Raw genomic sequence first — 21,797 nt, forward strand, 5'->3', positions numbered from 1 at the left:
TTGCTCACTAGTAGTGACGTTGGCCTACTGCATAAAGACCGAGCAATTGTTATTTGAGAATTATGATATAAAAGACCTTGGTAAGGCATCTTTGTCTTGGGCATTGAGATCCATAGGGATTGTTTATGCTATTTATTGGATCTTTCTCAGAGGGCATATATAATTTATATTTAAAGAAGTTCAGTATGCTAGATTGCATACTTGAGAATGGTTTTGATTCTCAAGGGAGATACACTGAGCTTATTACAGTTGTCCTATAAAGGATACTGAGAGAGAACAATTGAAGAAAGTATCTTATCTTGAGATACTTGAAGAGGACAATTGATGATAAGATAATCTACAAGCTTGTTCCAGACCTATAGCATTAAGGTATATATATTTGACCTTGCTAATTGTCCGAATAATAAGAAGTCTACTTGAAGTTGTTTTCCTTGATGGCATGAGGGATAATATTGTGAAAAGTGTAAAATAAGGTAAAATTACTTATTTCATCATAAAGGTTGAGTTTGCTACATGTTATGGGGCAGTTACTCAAATTGTTTGACTAAAGAATCTCATCAGATAATTGACAGTTCTATTTTAACATTTTGCATAGATCCATCCAGTTGTACTATGATCACAATTCAGTTGTGTTGTTTATTAACAACAAGAAATGTGTGATCATAGGGTCTAAATACATGATGGTCGAGTATTTGACCACTAAAGAAAAAGCTGTTTGGTTAAGGAACCTCATTAGACAGTTGACATTTTTTTTTATTGTGGATAGATCTATCCAGTTGTACTGTGATAACAATTCTGTTGTGTTGTTTGTTAACAACAATAAGGGTATCACAGGGTCTAAACACATGGAAATTAAGTATTTGACTATTAAAGAAAATGTTAAAGAATGTGACACCACAGTAGAGCATATTTGTACAGATAATATGGTTATAGATCCCCTAACTAAGGGTCCCTGCCTAGACGTCTTTGATAGACATGCGGTAACTATGGGTTTAGGAGGAACCTTAGATGCGGTTGTTTAGTGGGAGTTTGAGAACTTTGCTCTATTGTGTAATAAGGTATTCTATCTGTACTTGTCTCTTGTATGCACTGATAATTTATTTGAATTCAATAAAGTTCTTTGGTGACATATTAATCTTCACATTATTATCATGTTGCATGTTATGAAAGTCTTAAAGTATGTGTTAACTTTAAGCAAAAGCTAAGGCATTCATGTATTAGCCTTAAGGTGTGTCATGTAACACATAAAGTTAAAACTCGAGTTATAAAGATGACACAGGTTCGTGGGAACCATAATGTACATATAATCTCATTTTTGTGGCATTGAGTCACAGGTTCGAACCATAATGTACATGCTTTCGTGGCATTGAGTCACAGGTTCGTGGGAACCATAAAGTATATTCTCTCGTGGCATTGAGTCAGGTTCGTGGGAACCATAAAGTGAGAGATTTGGATTGACAACAGAATGACACATGAGGATTTCTATAAAGTGTCATTAGTTGCCACACTACCATATTGCATCTATTTTCAGTAAAGTTAAGAGTATTTGTGACCATGGATGGTCCTGTGTTGCATAAAAGATGCAGTCACTGCCATGATTCGGTACTTAAGGCTCTATGTGAAGGGATTGAGCTCTAGGATTATCCTCAGACCAATATAAAGTTGTGCACATAAAGGTCAAAATGTTTTCAATGTATCTTTTTCAAATGTTTTCTTAAAACAAAGGAGATGTTTTGTTTTACTCGACTGTGTCACAATCAATATAGCCCAAGTGGGAGAATGTTAGAATATTAATTGAATATTCCACATAAGGTGGGCTTCATTGATTGTGTTACACTTTGATTTGGTTTCTTATTGGTCCGATATGGGTAATATACAAGCTTACTAGAACTCTTATATGGACTCGGCTAGTGTGGGCTAATAGGAACCGTTAGATCTTGATGGACGATCTAACGGATTTGCCTATATAAAGGATGCTAGGTCCCTCCTCTAAACCCTAATCATAATCACAATCACATCTACTTAGTCAGAAAAGATATACCATCAAGCCAGTGAATAGGGAGGAGTCTAGAGGAGAAGATCCAACATCAAGTTGATCATAGAATCAACTTCCACCTCAAGTTTGTTCCTAGTGGGAGACATAAAGAAGATATTCCGCTGCGCTTCGTCTCCAATAGAACCATAGAAAGGTATGCTCATCATCATCTTGTGTCATTATCATACTAAGGTGTTTTTAGTCGATCTATGCGATCTTGGATAGAAATATTCTTACAGATCAGTTACCTACTAACATCATAACAGAGTTAAACTGAACCAGATGTTCCAATGGATCTAAACTTCCATCATACATTGTGAATGCTAGAAGTTTGAAGTTATGAGGTAGTGGCACTGACATAATATCTCTAGAAAACGGATTTTGATCCATCGTTTCTTCCACATTTTCTCCATTGTCTTTGTTTGTCAATCGCTGAATTTGATCATTTAGGATGCGAAATCTTTTACTGATTATTGATCCATGAACTTCAGATCTATTATCTTCTGATTTTTCTTTCTCTTTTTTATCTCTTCGACTCCCATGAGTTTTACTCTTCCTACTATGGCTTTGACTTAGACAATCATCCTTAGATGATATTTGGTCTTCCAACTCCAGAGGAATGTAGCTTGGATCTATGCTCTCTCTTGTTCCTTCTCTAAGAATTGATATCCTCTGGCTTTTTCTCAACCCTTGCATCCGAGGATTTTGGTCAGAGACTGCCTCAACTCGGGAAAGAGTACGAGATTTTCCAGCAGGTGAGATCAAAGTTCTTCCTTCCGGTTGAACTCCAACTTGCTTTATTAATGACCTCATCAGATTTTGTGTTTCGAGGATCTGATGTTGCATATTTTCAAACCAAGCAGTAATTTGATTTGGATCCAACTCTGGTTGAGAAGCAACAAGTGTATCTGCGAGTTGTTTTTCTTGTCTTTCAGAAATTTCAGCAAGATGAGGTGAATGATCCTCTGTCACTCTTTGTTTCTGCCGAGTTTGCATTATCGGAATTTGCAGTGTCAGCATCATTTCTCTTGTCTTTCTTTTTGGATTAATCCTTCTCAGCTCTCTTTGACTAGCCTCCACCATTTCAACTGGTAATGTCTCTTCTCAGTCAGGTGATTGAGCCATGATTTCTATTCTAAATCTCTCAAAGCTGATTCCCACAGACGGCGCCAAATGTTGGTGCAGATTTTGCCGAGATCCTTGAACTGTGAATCAAGCACCGAACCTTTTAGATCTGGATTGATCTGAACCGATTTAGATTGAACTGAATTGAACTCTCGCTTCTTGTAAAATAGAAGATTCGTTAGAAATGGAGCCGATCGTCTTGATCGGCGTCGCGTCTCCGACGATCTAGTCAGACGATGGTCAAGGTAGGGTTTCAGAGCTCCTTGAGAGCTTCTGAAAGTGTTGGATTTTGTTTTAAAAAAATATATATAATATAATATAATATAATATACTATTTAGATAAGTTTCAAAATCATTAAAACTCTATCTCCCTAGTTTTGTTTTAGGACTCTTGTTTCTATAGGACTCTTCTGGATGTCTATTAGGTGATTTAGATTACCATATGCGTTTAGTCCCACATCGGATGGAGCTAATGATTATATGATTATATAATCGTATATAGCTCCTAAGTGGGGTGTATGCTGGTAGAGAGCTATGTGTGGATCACGCGTATGCAACGAGCTGGACCAAGTCGGGCGTGGTTGCGGTAGTGGTCCGTAGACCCTAGTCTAACCAAGCCATGGGGCACCTTAATATTATATAAATAATATTAAGTTGTCTATGATGGGACTTGGGACTTGGGGACGTGGGTCGTGGGTCATGGATCTAAAAAACCCGGCTTTGGGTTCTGCAGATGACCTTACGTACATATGCAGCCCTCTGAAGGTGTCCATACGAGTCAGTAAAATAGAGGTTAAGCTCTGAACAAGAGGCCATTCCGTTTTTGGTGAAAAACAGAATTTCGAAAATCTAGTGTTAGAAAATTCCTTCTTTTGTTTTCTTCATTCGGTGCTGTGTATTACCTTCGGATCTCCTTTGCAAGTAGACTCCGTTGGAGTGCTGCCTTCGGATCTAAGAGTTGTTGTATCTTGGAGGTAAGAACGTCAAGGTCAAACCCAGCAGCATAAAGGGGGCGTTCAAATACCTTAAGGAAAAGTACAGTTCGTACACCTCAACTCACCCTGTGAAAGTTCGTGCTGTTTTCCTTTCGTTCATTCTACTACATTCGGGTAAGTGATACTGACATAAAGATTTCGTTATATATTTATTTCTGTTTTATTCTGTTATTGGTCTGTCTGTACTGTGCCTCTGGTCTTCTGGTTCTAACAGAAAGCTTTAATGGAGGAAAACAGGAATAGAAGAGAGCCTTAATAGATCTGAGTGTGTAACCTTTTGAATGAGCACGTCGTCTCCTTTTATAGATTTTCCCGCTTGATCTCCTTTTAACTGTGATCGTCGGATCATAATAATGAATTGGATGGTCATGATCAGACCTTTATTTGACTTTTGGGCGGACCCATTGATGGCTTTGTTCTATCAGCTTAAACCACTCGAATCGACTTAAAACTGGAGCCAACCGGCCTGAACCGTAATTAAGATATTTAATCCACAACAACGTGCATCAGCGCCATGAGGGAAGAATGACTAAGACCGCCTAGAGGAGACTGGTGTACGATTTAATACGTGTCTACCATAGAGACTTCATGATAGAGTTAGGAGCATAATATTATAATAATTCATATATCAATTATATATCATATCATTACCATTAATTACATTATCAATATTAATGTTATATGTATGATGTGGAAATCTTGTGAACGAATGCATGATATAATGTTGAGTTGACCTCACTAAGTTCTGTTGAACTTATTCCTTTTATATGTCTGTTTTTATTAGAATATATTGCAGGTTATGAGGACTCCTTCCAAATGGAGGATTTGTCGCCGACAGACTTTCTTGAAGGAGTGACCAAATAAGAAGTGGGCACGGATGGAGCTTTATGCTCATACTAGGATTGTTCTTATGGGGTTGGATTCCATTAGAGAGTTAGTTTAGTTTAGATAATGCTGCAAACAAACTATCCTCTTTTATTTTCAAAACCCTGATGTTTTATTTCTTTTGGATTTAAACCTTGGATGATTGAAATCAATATTTTAGAATTTGGAATTTGATAGTTGAACTTGATTTATTCTTGTCATTTTAATTATGATATATCATATGTTGTATGGAATTGTCACTGAACCTAGGTCTTGCGGTGTTTCACCCCCACTGGTATTCTGGAATAACGAGATCCGATTGGGTGGGGTGTGTGACAGTATCCATTTTCTTCACTGATGTGGATCGAAAAAGGAAGAGGGACCTCCACTGTGACATCGATGCATAGATGGGCAAAGGCAATATGATCTTTGGGCATGGTTCTAGTGTCAGAGAAGAGAGGGGTTCCTAGCATGGAGCTGACTATGGGGGGTATTAGACGCAAGGGAAGCCCATTTCTTGGGAGTTGAGGAGCAGAGGTGAGAATAGAGGACCGGGTAGCAGGGAGAGTTAGGAGGGGTAGAGTAGGGGAGGAGATTTTGAGTGGGTAAAGGAAGGGGGGAGGGCACCTAAATAATGTATATACGAATGAAATATATTTTTTTTGGTAAAGGTTGCAGAAAATTGTATATACGATGCTCAAAGGCTTTAGCGACGGAAAATTTTCCTTCTTATATTAAGTCCTCAATTGAGGCAGTACGTAAGACTAGATAGTAGGTTGACTACCAATGCAATCTCATACTATCAAGGCGAAATGCCATCACATATTATCAAGGCCAATCTGAGCATTCCCATCGCAAGAAACCCACATGAGACAACCAGAGAAGGAGATGCAAAGACCACAAGGCAAACTTTCTGAGTATTTCCAAGAATTGCGTTTCGATTTTCTTTTCTAGTCTACAAGAATTATTCAATAATGACAAATATATATATTTTTTTATTCGAATTTTTAAACACATGGGGACATTTTAACAGAACAAATTCCAGGGGATGTCGGTATAATTATCTCCAGATGCGGGTTGTATTTCTAATTTGCTCTTATTCATAAGAAGCCCCCAATTTCCCGCCAAAATGAGGTTAGTTCTTGAGCTCGCAACGTGCTAACGAACATTACCGCTAACGAACTCAACTGGCTCTCTGAGATTCCAAATCTTTTTCCCTCTTTAAATGCCGAAGCACCACAGAACATCTCCTCATCGCCTTCTTCTCTTCAAATCTCTGCTTCTGCTCTGGTCTGGTCTTCTTGTCCAGAGCTTTCCACTCTTTTCGATTCTTTATCGTCGAAACAATCATCTTCATGGATAGCTCATCGGATTCTGATGACGACCGGGGCTTGGCAGCACCTGATACCAAGAGGCTGGATGACAAGGGAAAGCGTCAACAAATCTCTGAATCTGAACCAAGACCTGATGATTGCAGAAAGGAAGAGGGATGGTTATTGCCATACAAAAGAATGAGCCGCTCCCAGAAGATGGATGATAAGAAAAAGCGTCAAGAAATCTCTGAATCTGAACCAAGATCCAATGATAGCAGCAAGAAGAAGAGCTCTCCAAGATCCAACGATAACAGCAAGAAGGAGAGCTCTCCAAGATCCAATGATAGCAGCGTGGAAGAGACCATTTGCGATACGCTGCTGTTTTGGTTCATCAGTCTCGTCCTGGTCTTCTGTCTTTTGGGTAAATTTCAAGAACCCTTCTCTCGTAATTCGCCAGTGTAGCATTACTTTGAGGCTTTTTTGTTCTTGTTTACTTTTCCTCCCCATTTACTTTGAACCCTTCTCTCGTAATTCCACTATTTAATTTGGTTTAGAACCGTGAAAGTAATTTGAGATAAATGAAAAACCTGGGTTATTTTTCTTCCCCATTTAGATTCTCTCATCTCCTTATGAATATATGTTGGTTTACTAAACTAATCTGGTTTACTTTAGATTTATTTCTCACTATAGGTAACATGCTTCTAGAAGGCAGCACTGATTCGGAGGCGTAAATTCATGTGAGAATCTCTTCTGCTTGGTATAATCTGATTATAGTTCAAATCTTCTGTTTCATTTTTGTAAGTAGCTCTCTGATTGTTTGTTAAAAAAATTAGTCCAATAAGCACTAGAGGATCCCATGTTCCTGTTTAAATTTTTTCCCCCTCTCTGAAAGAAATTTTAATAAAATGAAAATCATTGGTGATTCTTATTTCCTGTTTAGATTCTATCAGCTCCCTCCAAAAAGATTTCCTTACTATACTTCTTGGGTGGTTTTCTGCAGTAAACATATCTGGTGACTGTGGATGGAATCATGGAAGTATTGTTTCTGTATGTCAGATTCATGGTGATGTTGATGTTGATGTACAACAGTCAGTGTAATCTTCCAAGCATGCTGTCTCCTTCTTGGGTATTTCTTGGTTTGGCTCCTCAGGATTTGAACAATGGCTTAGCAATATGGTGATCGTGTGAGAGTTTCTTTTGAATTTATAAGAACATAGTCTGAATGAACTTTCTGGTTCACTTTTGTATTCAATTCTACGAGTGCTCATTACGCCAGTTAGTTTTTTATTACAAGAAATAGTACAGAGAGGAATGGAGCAGTATAGATTAGCTGAAGTGCATACAACCATAAACCAATATTTGAAGCCAATAATAGTATAGTCTGGATTTTGCAATTCCTCTGAGGGAGAAAGGCAGATTGGTTTTCAAACCAGCATGAGTTTTATGGACTTCTTTCAAAATAATTTGTGTTGAGATTCCCCTGATCATAATGAAATGAAACAAAACTGTTATGTGTATCTTGAATTCTTGTACCAGTTTTTAGAAGTTTCCCACTCCTGACATTTTTTGTGGGGACTTGAAATGGAATTTGTGAAGTCTGTAATGGTAGAAGGGGTCATGTTCCATAATTTATAGTTAGGTTCGTTTTACAAATTTCATACAGAATGCCATTGATCACTTAACCTGGATCAATAAGTAAATCGCTTAATCTGGTTTCAAATTTCTTAGTTGGGTTTAAATGCTTCAGCCTCCAAATTGAGCTTTGGTATCCCTAGTACACTAATGAGAAAGCTTGCATTGTGAACAACTTATATTTTCTAGAAACAGATCAACTATTTCTCTATGAACCAAAATGAGATGTTGAATAAAGTTAAGCCTACACTTTTAAACCTAACGTTGATATTGCAAACGTGAAATGGAAATAATATAAATCCCATAAAGTTAATTTATTTTATACAATACTTTTTATAGGATAAAGCTTCATTATTGACAGACTCGAATTGCTTATAAAAGTCATCTAATTTCATGTACTAATAACCTTATAAAATGCCTCTAAGCATCATGCTGAAGTGGATCACTACAGTTTGTTTAGCTCTTGTTGCAATGGCTTTTGAGAGTCACAAAGTGGGATTGTTGCACTTACATTACTAATTCACTCAGATGCCTTTAAGGTCCCATTTCATATGGTAGCAACACTTCTTGAGGACATTAATCTGCACAAATGCTCAAAATCCCTGTTTATTTCCCTCATAGAAGACTAATGGAAGTAGGCATCTAATCAACCCTTCAAAGCTCATTCACATTGACAACTCATGGTCAATTAAAAAGTCGTACTTAGTGCACAAGGCTCCTCCCCTTTAATAGAATCTAAAAATGGCCAGATGTATACAACCTTTACCCATGTTTCCAGGACTTAACACATGATGAGGCTTTTAGCAGATCATTTGACCAAGAACACATCTTATAGACTCCCAACATCTCAACTAAAATATAGAGTTTACCTATTCTCTTAAGTGAGTCCTCCTTTGTGAGTGGTAAGTGAACCTACAGGTGAATGATCAATGAACCAAATCCGGTTGTGGCATTAGGCCAATGAAGGGGCCAGAAGGAGACCTCCACCAAGAAGAAATGGGGAATCTCAAGGTACTCAAAGATAGTGCTTTTAGATGATGATGGGATAGATTTAACAGGTGTTAAGAAAGCCAACATATCCGTGGGTCTCATCCTAGCAAGGAAGCCATATAGAAGACGGCCAATATTTGAAGCATTACCTATAGCATGGAATACAGTCAAACTAGTTGGATCATACCTATGCAAGGTGATCGATTTGTGTTCCACTTTTCTCAAGACATATTTAATGTAATGTCATACCATGGGCAATTTCAAGAAATCTATTGATCCTCGAAGCCTGGAGAGATGACGAGTATTGGATCTTCATGCACCCAAGTTGATTTTAGGTTCCAATTCCATGGAATCCGCAATAACTTGCTCATATGGAGTTTTGATTTCAATTAGCCACCAAAATAGGAAACTAGACAGGAGATGATTACTGAAGGAAGTCAATATGGAATAGAGTACAGTACTTCAGATGCGGGATTACCATTGATCAAAGGAGACCTCTAAGGCAGAGTATCACCGCGCAAAGAAGATCAAGGGCTCAAGTGGATCGAAATTGTTGTTCAGATGGAGAAACTTCACTATTCTGCCACTCATGTGAATTGCTAGGGTACGATGAGATGAGGTGTCCCGACTCTAGAGTTGTTTGAAGGTCAAATACAAAGGAGGAGGAGACAAAGGTTACACCTTTTATGGGTTTTTTGGTGGCAGGTTGAGAGGAAGCACCCTTTAGAGGCCAATCAAACAAGGCTAGAGACCCTCGGGTTGTCCAGCGTGCAAGGATGATGGCAAAAAGCTTTGCATGAAAGTCAATGCTGACTATGCTTAGACCTTCAATACACCAATAATGGAGTGGCAAACCAAGAAAGGAAACCCAAAGGGGGAGAGAGGTTTAGTTGTTGGGCTGAGGAGGAGTTTGTGGTGTCATTGCTTGAGAAATAGGAGCAGTTTCCCTACCATCTAAAGGGCTTCTTTGAGAGCCCTATGTACAAAGGTCTTGTGCTTCCTCAAATTTGAAAAGGAAAAAACCATGGTCAATCTGAAAGGCTTCAATTGCTTGGTCAACGACCTTAATGATGTGGAAGGGAAGGGAAGATCCTAGGAAGTGTTCCACAAGGCTTTTGCTCCAGTTTAAAGCTTTGTTGTCCATGACACCTTTTGGTCAGAAAGCAATGAATTGGCAACAATGGAAGGGGGTATTAGATGCAAGGGAAGCCCATTTCTTGGGGAGTTGGAGAAGCAAAGGTGAGAACAAAGGACCAAATAGGAGGGGTTGTTGGGGAGGGTGGAGCAAGGGGAAGAGGTTTTAGGGGGGTAGAGGAGGGGGGGGGGTGGGGGAGGGGGAGGATACCTAAATAATGTACTATATAAAAATAAGAAAAATCTTCCGACGACAGAAAATAATTTTCATACAAGTCAATAGGCCTCAAAACTTTATGCGACTGAAACTAAATTCAATTGTATATGGTGGTATATAACTCACCTTGTGTAGGTGCGCACTTTATGCGACACAAAATAAAGGTGGAATATTTGTGATAGAAATATATTTTTACGCTAAACATAAATGTAGTCTACGGTCATTTGTTTCCATCACAAACAAATATAATGGATATCGGTCTAATAGTTGACTGACGGAAACTACTTGCTTAGAGGCTATTGCGATGGGTTATTTTCCTTGTAGTGGTTTTTTTTTTTTTAAAAAATTTCCTTGTAGTGTTAGTGCCTCAATTGAGGGGGTTGATACTAGATAGTAGACTAATTGGAACCCACTAGAGAATAAGGAGATGCAAGGACCACAATGGCTGTCGCTGTGCCGAGCAGGGTTCATTGGCCAAGGTCCACTTCTTGGTTATCCAAGCTTTGTAACTCGGATGTTTGTGCTTCTTTGGTTGAATGAATTTGAATTACCAAAAAAAAAAAAAAAGTGCCTTTCATTTCCCTTTTCTAGCCTATAAGAATATTCAATTAGGATGAATACGTTTTTTCTATATTTAAAATTTCAGACACGGGGGATATTTTAATAGAACAAATTCCAGGGATGCATATAACAAGAAGCTCTTTAAGTTTCCCGCCAAAATGTGGCTGGTTCTTGAGCTCGCAACGTGCTAACGACCATAACCGCTAACGAACTCAACTGGCGCTCTGAGATTCCAAATCTTTTCCCCTCTTTAAATGCCGAAGCACCACAGATCATCTCCTCATCGCCTTTGTCTCTGCCTCTTCCTTCTTCTCTTCAAATCTCTGCTTCTGCTCTGGTCTTCTTGTCCAGAACTTTCCACTCTTTACATGCCGAACCATCACAGAAGAATCATGTTCATGGAAAGCTCCCGTCACTGGCCCTACTGTATCCTGAGTTTGATTTTGAATATGGTCCTGCTTCTGTGCGTCTGGGTCTTCTGGTTCTTGAGTTGCGGTAAATTTCAAGAACCCATCTCTCGTAATTCGCCAGTGTAGTATTACTTTTGAGACTTTTTTTCTTCTTGTTTATTTTTCCTCTAAAAAACAGTTACTTGCGGACTAAATTCAGAAAAAAGAAGTTGAAACCCAAGGAATCGATTAGAAGATTTTACTTCTTTGTGTCTTGGCTCTGCATTTCTCTTGTCTGAACAAAAAAGATGTCAAAAAGGGTTGGAATGACGATTTAATTTGGTTATTTTTCTTCCCCATTTAGATTCTCCAAGATCCAATGATAGCAGCGTGGAAGAGTGATCCCGTCACTGGATCCGGTGTTGCATTTTCCATACGCTGCTGTGTCAGTTCAGCTATCTCGCCCTGGTCCTCTGTAATTGGGGTTATTTTTCATCCCCATTTAGATTCTACCATATTCCTCATGAATATATGTTGGTTTACTTCAGCATTAACGTTCGCTCTAGGTTTTCTGCTCTGTAGAACAGCAGCACCGATTCTGAGGCGTAAATTCATGTGAGAATCTCTTCTGCTTGGTATAGTCTGATGATAGTTCAAATCTTCTGTTTCATTTTTGTAAGTAGCTCTCTGATTGTTTGTTAAAAAATATTAGTCCAATAAGCACTAGAGGATCCCATGTCCCTGTTTAAATTTTTTCCCCCTCTCTGAAAGAAATTTTAGACAAAATGAAAAACATTGGTGATTCTTATTCCCTGTTTAGATTCTATCAGCTCCCTCCAAAAAGATTTCCTTACTATACTTCTTGGGTATTTCTTGGTTGCCTCAGTAAACCTATCTGATGACTATGGATGGAAGTATTGTTTCTGTATATCAGATTCATGGTGATGTTGATGTACAGCAGTCAGTGTAATCTTCCAACCATGCTGTCTCCTTCTACATCCAATGGTTTGGCTCCTCAGGATTTGAACAATGGCTCAGCAATATAGTGATCGTCTAAATGAAGTTTCTGGTTCACTTCTGTATTCAATTCTACGAGTGCTCGTTACTCCAGTTAGTTTTTTATTTCAAGAAATAGTACAGAGAGGAAAGGAGCAGTCTGGATTAGCTGAAGTGCATACAACCATAAACCAATATTTGAAGCCAATATAATAATTAGTCTGGATTTTGTAATTCCTCTATGAAGTTTTGAGCATCCATTCTGAGGGAGAAAGGCAGATTGGTTTCCAACCAGCATGAGTTTGATGGACTTTTTACAGAATAAATTAAAGATCTCAAAATAATGAAATGAATGGAAACTGTTATGGAATTTGTGATGTCTATGATGGTAGAAGGGGTCAAGTTCCATAATTTATAGTGAGGTTCATTTTATAAATTTATTACAGAATGCCATTGATCACTTAACCTGAATCAATAAGTGAATCGCTTTAGTTGGGTTTAAATGCTTCAGCCTCCAAACTGAGCTTTGGTATCCCTAGCACACTAATGAGAAAGCTTGCTTTCGGAACAACTTATATTCCAAAGACAGATCAATGAGATGTTGAACAAAGTTAAGCCTACACTTATAAACCTAACTATTGGAAACATGATATGGAAATAATATAAACCTCATAAAGTACAATTACGCCCGTGGATGTAGGTAAAGCCGAATCATCTATATTGTGTGTCTGTGTTTCTTTTGTGATTATTTACTTTGTTATCTTTCACGTGGGTCCCACACAAATACTATTCACGTTGACCTCACACAAGCACAATTCACAAATATTTTTTTTATGCTTTTTTTCTTTCTCTGTCGGTCTTTTACAAACGCGGGAAAAGAATGAACCATCTTTTGGTAGTTTTCCCAACACTAGATACATTGTGGTGCAGTCTCAACTCCCTTTTGCTGCCTCTCGCAGGTTTACTTGATCAACTCAGGTAAGAATTCAAGATGAGGGTAAGATGAATTATAACAGAAGAGGTTGGCATGCGCCATTTTCTCACAACATTCCTTGCTAAAGTTATGCACACAAAGGGGCAGCATGACCCGCCAGTTGCAGAGGATCCTAACCAACTCAACGGAGATAACTGATTATTTAATCTAATACTAGTGAATTGATCTTCTTCGCCATATAATGTACTACTCAGTGTAGCATTTATAATCCCCATTCACTAGGTAAAAGTGTTGTTTTTATTTATTGATTTGATTATCAAACATGATTTTCTAGTCCTTGAGGGACAGCCAAGATCGGCACTCACTTGGTTTGTTTTTCAGCCATGAAGAGAGCCCAAGTTAGGTTTATTTTTCACTGCTGGTTTGGTTTTCAGCCATGAAGAAGAGGAGAGCGAGAGAAGAGCTGACAAACCAACTGTCTGGTTTTTGCAAGAAACCAAATCAGAAAATGGTAAATGTTAGCTTCGAATATAATGACCAAGGTGTGAAGTTTTAATCCTAAACGCAACGTACGGGACTGTGAACTTTCTCGGGACGAACGTTGCGGGTCTATGGTCCCATTCCTAATATGGAGGGTGGGGGGGGGCGCTCGTAGTTAATCCATTTAAACCACTACCAACTCCGGGCAACGTATTTAATCTAATACAGTGAATTGATCCTTCGCCATATCATGTATCCCTCCCTTGGGTGGGGGGTTGTTTGGTTTTTTTTGTTTTGGTTTTGGTGTCTTCGGCCCCCGGCCCCCCCCCCCCCCCCGGGGGCGTTTTGGGGTGGGCGGGGGGGTTGGGGCGCTGTTTGTTTTTGTTTGTTTCCGGGGGGGGGGCATTCCGCGAACCCAAGGAAATTCACCAAGATTTCACTAACAAAAAGAGACTAATTTCACCAACATGAGACACATGCAGAACAATAGAAATCAGAAGATCACTCATTATTCATTAAATAATAATATTAATGTGGATGTGGATTGCTCGGCTCCCAAGGTAACACTAGCCATTAAGTATTTGAAAGGTGACACGTGAACAAATAGATCAGATTACCATTAAATATTTGAAAGAATGAAAGGTCACTTTTAAATGGATTCGTGAAGTGTGAACAAATGGATCAGATTTGAGATTTCAGAAAGCTATTAAAGCCATTAAGTATTTGTACGTTTTCTTGTTTTTTATTCCTTTTGCGATGGTGGTTCCAACAAAGCAAAGATGATGCTCATGGGTGGCTATTTGCAATGGTGGTTCCAACAAAACAGAGATGATGCTCATGGGTAGCTATTTGCGATGGTGGTTCCGGCGAAGAAAAGCAAAGATGAAAAGAGAGTATTGAAGATCGTCTCCTTCACGTAATGGCAGTGCATCGGTCCGATGTGTTGAGACCTTCATCAATTATTAATCCCAATAATTAATCCAAACTCACATATTATATTAAAATAACCCTAACACATACCATCTATGTTACACGTACTTTTACGATGTAACTTTGTCAATAAAGATGTTACCGTATAAAAAAATAAAAAAATAAAAGAGTAAAAAAAAAAACTTTGCCAGCAACAACTATACCCCTCCTCCCTATAATCACAACCCCCACTATTACTTGACACCCTTGTGCTTAATGGTCTATTTCACCTCCTTCATTTACCTTTAACACCCCCACCACCATTGATCTCCATCTCTTCTATTTTCTTTATAAGTTTGCAATACAAGTCTTCATCGCAAGCTCAATCTTGTATACAAAGACCCATTGAAACCCACTCTTCCTTTGTCTTATACTCCTAAGCAAAGAGGTAAGGTTAATTTCCACCCAGAAGAGGACGGATCAAAAAGAGGATTTTTACTGGGCTGACCAGGTTAATCATGATAGTTCTATTTCCAACCTGCAAGAAACAGGGGAAGATACATGATTTCAGCTCCCTTGTATTAAGCTCAACTCCCTGTGCAACCTCACCTGCAAGTGCCTACGCTTCAGAAACTTATTCCCATTCGTAGTTTTTGTGTTCTAGTTACAGCAAGACAAAGCTTATGAATAAATGGGACGTCTACCAGAAACTTTATCATTTTCCTTTGCTTCTCACCTCCTCTGTGCCCTAGCTCATGTTCTGTTTATTGTGTTGGTATTTCCCTTCATGAATTCTTCTCTGTCTCTTCCTTTCTTGTTTCTTATCACCTACCCTCTGTGCACTTTATTTATAAATGTTTGTAACGAAAGACAGGTTGAGCTACAAGAGGGATGCAGGGGCTTCTGAATTAAATTCACAATGTAGCCATATCTGCTTTTGTGCTCGATCAAACTTCAAAAATGCATTCAGTTTTTCCATCTTTTTGAGTCTCTGAATGGTGGTTTTTTTTTTTCTCCCTTCCTCCTTCGCCTGATGATTATCTGAGATATGTCTCAGTTGTTATTATATAATTAGAGAGATCAAGATAAAAAATTTTAGTATGCAGATTTAAGAGTGTTTTGTTCGAATCATTAGCATCTTTCATAGAATTTGAATTCCAGCAGTCAAATTGGTGGTAATGCTGATTATAGCACGAGAAAATCAGAAACAAATCTGATGCACCAAATGGTTGCACTTTAGTTGAGATAATAAAAGTCAAAATACAGATGATTTTTTTTATATAGTAATTAAGTAGCTAAATCGAGTAGTTCTCTGGATTTATGTCTTTCTATTTTTGGACCTGAGTTGTAAGGACTCAGCTTATGCATGTTTCAACTCATTGTCTGGATTGTTATCTATATAGTCTTCATAGTGCTCTTCAATAGAGGTGATCTAGATTCACCAACGAATGTAAAATAAGTTTAACGGACCACACAAGAGGATATTCATATAGATCCCACCACCACCTATGGCAAAGGTGATCTGACAGCTTTGCACTCTCTCAATCGCATTGTACCTAGCTCGATTACTTCCAACGGACCCATCAGTGTTTATGATAAGCCGTCCCTCCCACCTCTTACTTTGTGATTAAAAATAGTCATTGAGCATATCATGCTCATTTATCAAGCCGCACATTTCGGTCCGTCGATTTGATTGAATCTCGATCGAGATTTTAGATCTGACGGTCTGAAATCTTGACTTGACAGTCATGCTTATTCCCTAGTCAATTCCATTCGAATTGGAGAAGAAATTTGCTTTTAGAAATATAATCGAACATATGATTGACACGTGGTTGGTTGGCCCGGTAAGGTTTGAGTTGACTTGGGTAGCTTTGAAGGTCCTACCAGCTGGCACCAGCGTGACTCTTTTAACGCTACGTTGCTGAGAATTTCTTTTCCGGGGTGAAATGCTGGGAATCCCCTTAGACGGTCGTTATAATTGGTCACTGTTCCATTCGCGGCGACTGGGGAAAGAGACTTCCTTTTGCTTGACAGCAAAGACATGGAGACGTTGACTTCTCAACTTTTGACTGTCGGTCTTGTGATAAGGTTTTTTTATTTTTTGGTTTAATGTCTTATAATAAGGTTACAACTTATAATATGTTTTTCCATAGAAAAGTTCAAAGTCAATGTTGCCTTCTCACCAGTCACAACTCACCATCATTGCTTAGCTTACGTATGTATTTTCAATTATATCCTCACCAACACTTCAACATTAACCGGTCCTGTTATTTGCATTATTTTATTCTATAACAGGTAAAGAAATCCCTACCCCTTGTTGTCAATTTTTATTTTTTTTAATTTTTATTATAAGGAAAAACCACAATTACAACTTAAAGATAGAACATCAAGTAACATAAATTACCGAACATAAAGAGAGAGTGTCTATACATATAAAAATGCTTTACGTGTTAACGCTCCCTCTTTTGCCAAAGCATTTGTTACAAAGTTTGCTTCCCTTGGAACATGGTTGAAGGATACATAGTCAAAAGTTGCTACCAGACTTCTGATGTCCAATATGAGTTAAATTCGATTTTACTTGCGCTGAATTGTTTAGTGAGATGGAAATCAAAATCTCAAATGAGATCTCGATCCAATAATCCAGTACTCCTCGCTAAATTAAAAATTTAGTATTGAATTGTCAATGATTAGCACGTCTTACTGAAAAAGTCATGTGTTTAATTCTTTCTAATGATATATGTAATACTTCAAAGTAAAGGTGTCAATTTGTAGTCTGAACCTTTAAAATTGATCTGTATTGACCAAAACTTTTAAAACCAAACTACACCGGCCTGAACTACACCTTAATGGGATGTGTTTGAGCTAAAGGTGGCCCTGCACTAGTCCGAAACCAAACCGCTACCCGTTATAACCTGTTTTTTAGTCTTACATTAAATAATATTTGAATCATCATATTACCATTAGACAGTTGGTATAGATAATTAGAAAAATTAAGTATGAATTAAAAGATCAAATAGTCATTCTACTACTTTTAAGGGACAATTAGAAAGCTTAAGTATGAATGTCTAATTGAATGTATTAAATTTGTTTAAATTGAGTAAATATTTATCCAATCTAGATGTATTTATTTTGCACATCAAACTAAATATCAATCCCAAAGCGAAATGGATTTCATAGAAGGAAAAAAAAATATACATTTTCATAGAACAAGAACTCAATTTCAAAACAATCAATCATAGTACAAAAATGAATTTAAAAGGGTTTTTTGTTTGAGAATTTGAATCCGAATGACCATTCAGCAGAGCCTAAGGAATGAGTTTGTAGTCTCTATGTTACTACTTACTATTTATGTTCTTGATTTCTATAGGTGGGTGGGTTTTCTACAACATGGAATGACTTTTAATTTTTTTAATGAAAATTGATAAATAACAATTTTGTTTTGCATGAAAGTTTGGCTTTTGTTGTAAGATGTTCAATTGTTTCTTCTTGTTCTTAAATACACACCATAAAACGTTAGTCAACCCGAATTTAAACCGTTAGCCAAAACCGCTAATTAGTCCAAACCCAAATCTCACCAAATCAAAACTAGCTCGAAACTATGATTTTTTTTTTAATAGATCATGTTTAGACTAGGTATTTTCAATCACGAAACGTCCAATGCCTCCTTAAGAAGACATGAGGAAAGCAAATGCCTCTACACTCAGGACTTTCAATCACCAAGAGCTACCAACTATGCTCGAAATTGAAATCTTCTCCACCTAGGCTGTGGGCATAGCTTTGCTAAAGGTTTTCTCTCTCCCTTCTCCCGTTGGTGCGTTCGCTAGCCCACGCGCCGCCCGTTGGGCGGAGGGCTCGCCGTGTCCTCCGCCCCCGCTCCTTGCTCCGTTCGCTTCTTTCCCAACTTTTCTCTCCCCGCCGTTCCCCCCCTCTCCCCGCTCCGTTTTTGCTTCTTTCCCATCTCTTCCTCTCCGTTTCTGCTCTCTAGCTCCCTGCTCCCGCCTTCTCTACCTTCCGCCTCCTCTGGTTCTTCTTCTTTTCTTCTCCTCTGCTCCTCTGCTTCTTTTCTCTTCTTCTTTTCTTAAATCGCTCGGTCTTCTCCCTCTTCCCGTCTCGTTTCTCCCCCCCATTTCCGCCTCAATAACTAGATCTGGGTTTCTCCTTGTCTGCTCCTGTTTCTTTTTCTTTTTTTTTCATGTGCTCATTTGGTGCCTCGGGCCTGCCTCTCCGCACTTTTGCTCCACTCAGGGTTTCCTCCTGAGGCGTCTTGTTTGTCCCCCTATTGGGTGTTGTCTCCTGTGGGTGTGATGTGTTTGTTCTAAGGGTTTTGTGGACGTGATCCATTTTGGGCTAGACCCAATCCTTATTTTGGCTAACCTCGCTGTGCATGTATTGGTTGGTCTTTTCCGCTCCTTGGTTCGTTTGATCTTGTGTCTCTGCGTTATGTTTGCACTTTTTATAGCTATTTGAATGAAGTACTGTTTCCAAAAATCTTCTCCACCTGGCCACAAGCATTGGTCCCCCCGTCCCTCTCTTAGGTTGTTTTGTTCATGTAACCATGGGCAACCATGTGTCACCCATCCAAAGGAGTGGGTGGATGGGCTAATGACCTCCACGCGGAGAAGATCTAAACTCTTGTGCCAGAGACCTGTCCAAATAGCTGGGAACGAAGTCAACCCAAACCAACTGGAACACAATATTATTGCTGAGTCATTTCAACTTTACAGCATGGATGACGGCGATCGCAGAAGACGAAGATGGAAACCAAGCTGAAACTCGAAACCAGCCCCGCCCTATAAATGCATGGCATCACAAGGAACTAAAACCCAAAACCATCTTCCGTCCTTAACAGCGCTCACTGTCTCTGTTCGATCGACACCTCTGTTTTAATTAGTTTCTCTTCTTCTTCTTCTTCTTCCTGCACTTTTTGGTTCCTACCCAATTCACAGCAATGAAGAACGAATCTACCATGGCCGAGATGAAAGATGAAGTTTGTATTGTCCCAAAGAGAGGGCAAATCAAAAGAAGAATCTTCACTGGGTTGTTCAAGTTTATCACCACAGTTCTGACCTTCAGACGTGTGGGGCGAGAGAAGAATCAAGATGGCAAACCCAGTACTGCAGTAAGCTAGTGGCTATGCTTCAGGCGTGCTTGTTCTCTCTCGTACTAACCACACAGAAAAAAACTCTGCCTTTATCTCTAACCTGCTCTGTTCTAAAACTTAGTAATTTACAGTTTCTGGTGTTGGCGTTGGTGGTTATTTACAGTTTCTAGTGTTGGTGGTCTTTCTCTTCCTTTCATGTTGAAGAGAACCCACCCGGTACTATATTTTCATTCATGTGTCTTCTTTTCTCCATGGTAGTTCATGAATTTTCAGGATTAATTTGCTTTTAAGATTTCTCAAGCCTTCAATTAATGAATCCCTGTATCTATTAAGGAAGATGTTTCAAGAGACGGGCAATAACAACAACAACGCCAATAATGGCAAGAAAGTGAGGAATTGGAGAAATAAACTCGTTTAAGCATAAGCTGGCATAACACCAGACCAAATAATTTGAACTGAATCAAATTGGGAGTAAGTCATCCAAAAGTTCGATCATGAAAGGTAGGAATTCGATTATGGAACTTTGTAAGTCACAGTGAATGTTGAAACCTAAGCCACAACCAAGTTTATGTGGGATTTCCATTATTACTATCAAGCGAAACCAAAATCAGAATAACTCACGGGAGAAATTGAACGGATCACATCATCAAATTCTTCAAGAGATCAAAATTGACATCGATCATCAGCAGAGTTCAAGATATTGATATCGTAGCAATTAATATTGGTATTCAAAAATGGTTTTATATCAGTATTGGCAATTATTTATTAGTATTCTATAACTTCCGTCAACCATACTAAATTCTTATATATACAGACTCATGGAAAATCTATGAAGTATTAAAAACACACGTACACGTGTATCAGGTTCAAGATCCCAACTTGATATCTAAAACAGAAGGTCACGAGAAATTCAGAATGTTTTCTTGCTGCCATCCAGGTTGAAGGAACTTCCCCACAATAGTTTTTTACTTATGTATTTCTTGAATTCAAAAACAAAATTTCCATTACATTCACAGGGGAGCTGGGTAGAAGGAAAGTTCAAAGGGGAAATTCAATTGCAAGTTTGCAACTTCAAAACTAAGCGTGCATAAATAGTTAACATCAGAAGGATTTGGGAACCTCAAGCCATATTCATTCTTATCAAGGCGATTTCACCTCTAATTCTGATCCAATTCACAGCAATGGAGTATGCAAGTCATGCCAAATCCAAGAAGACAGAACATGTTTGGAATCCCCCGAAGAGAGCAGATCAAAAGAAGGATCTTCACTGGGTTGCTCAGGTGTATTGGTACAGTAATAGTTTCCCCCAAATGCTTCGGACAGGGGAAGAGGAACAAAGCTGGCAAACCTTAATACCCAGTTCAATCTCCAAATTGACCACCTGCGCTTCTTTAATCCATTCCATAGTCATCGTAGACCTCACTAGTTACAAACAGAGAGAAAGCTTATGAAGTATGAACAGATGAACAGATACGAGTACAGACCCTCCTTACTTTTTTCATTCTTCCCTGCCTTTCATCTACTCTGTTGTGAATTTCGGTTTTTCCTCAGTGAAGTCTCAAAAGATCATAGCAAGGAATTTTTTTTGTTCATCCAATTTTCCATCCATCCATCACACATTTGTTTATGTATCAATTGATATTGAAGATTTGTATTTATCATCCACAAAAGCATCTATAGAGTAATCATTTGGTTTTGAATTGGTGGGCTTTTGTGAATCTCAGTTATGATGATGTAGTTGTTGTTGAGATGATGATTACTAAGATACCTATGTACTCATTTATGTTTTTCAATGGGTATCGAAATTGAAATGTTTTATCGACAAATGAACATGTCCTGCCACTCTCTCTATACTTACTATTCTATTTTTCTTTTTTCACTGCATATGTAAATGGAAAATACAGAAAAAATAATTTCAGAGAGGTGGCTTACTTGTCAAAAAAAACACATTGGAGGTTAGAGTTCGAATTCCCTCGGGACCAAAAGCATAGCCTTGCCTTATATGTAATAGCTAACCTTAGGCCTGAGAAAACCTCAATTTAGAAAATCTACACTCAGTTTGTAATTTTATTTTTTATTTTTCATTCAGAGTATGTTTGGTTCAAAGAGAAATGGGGGAAGG

Source organism: Hakea prostrata, chromosome 2 (genome assembly GCF_041222555.1).
Source record: "Hakea prostrata isolate BN-2017 chromosome 2, UWA_Hpros_2, whole genome shotgun sequence".
NCBI classification, from domain to species: Eukaryota; Viridiplantae; Streptophyta; class Magnoliopsida; order Proteales; family Proteaceae; genus Hakea; species Hakea prostrata.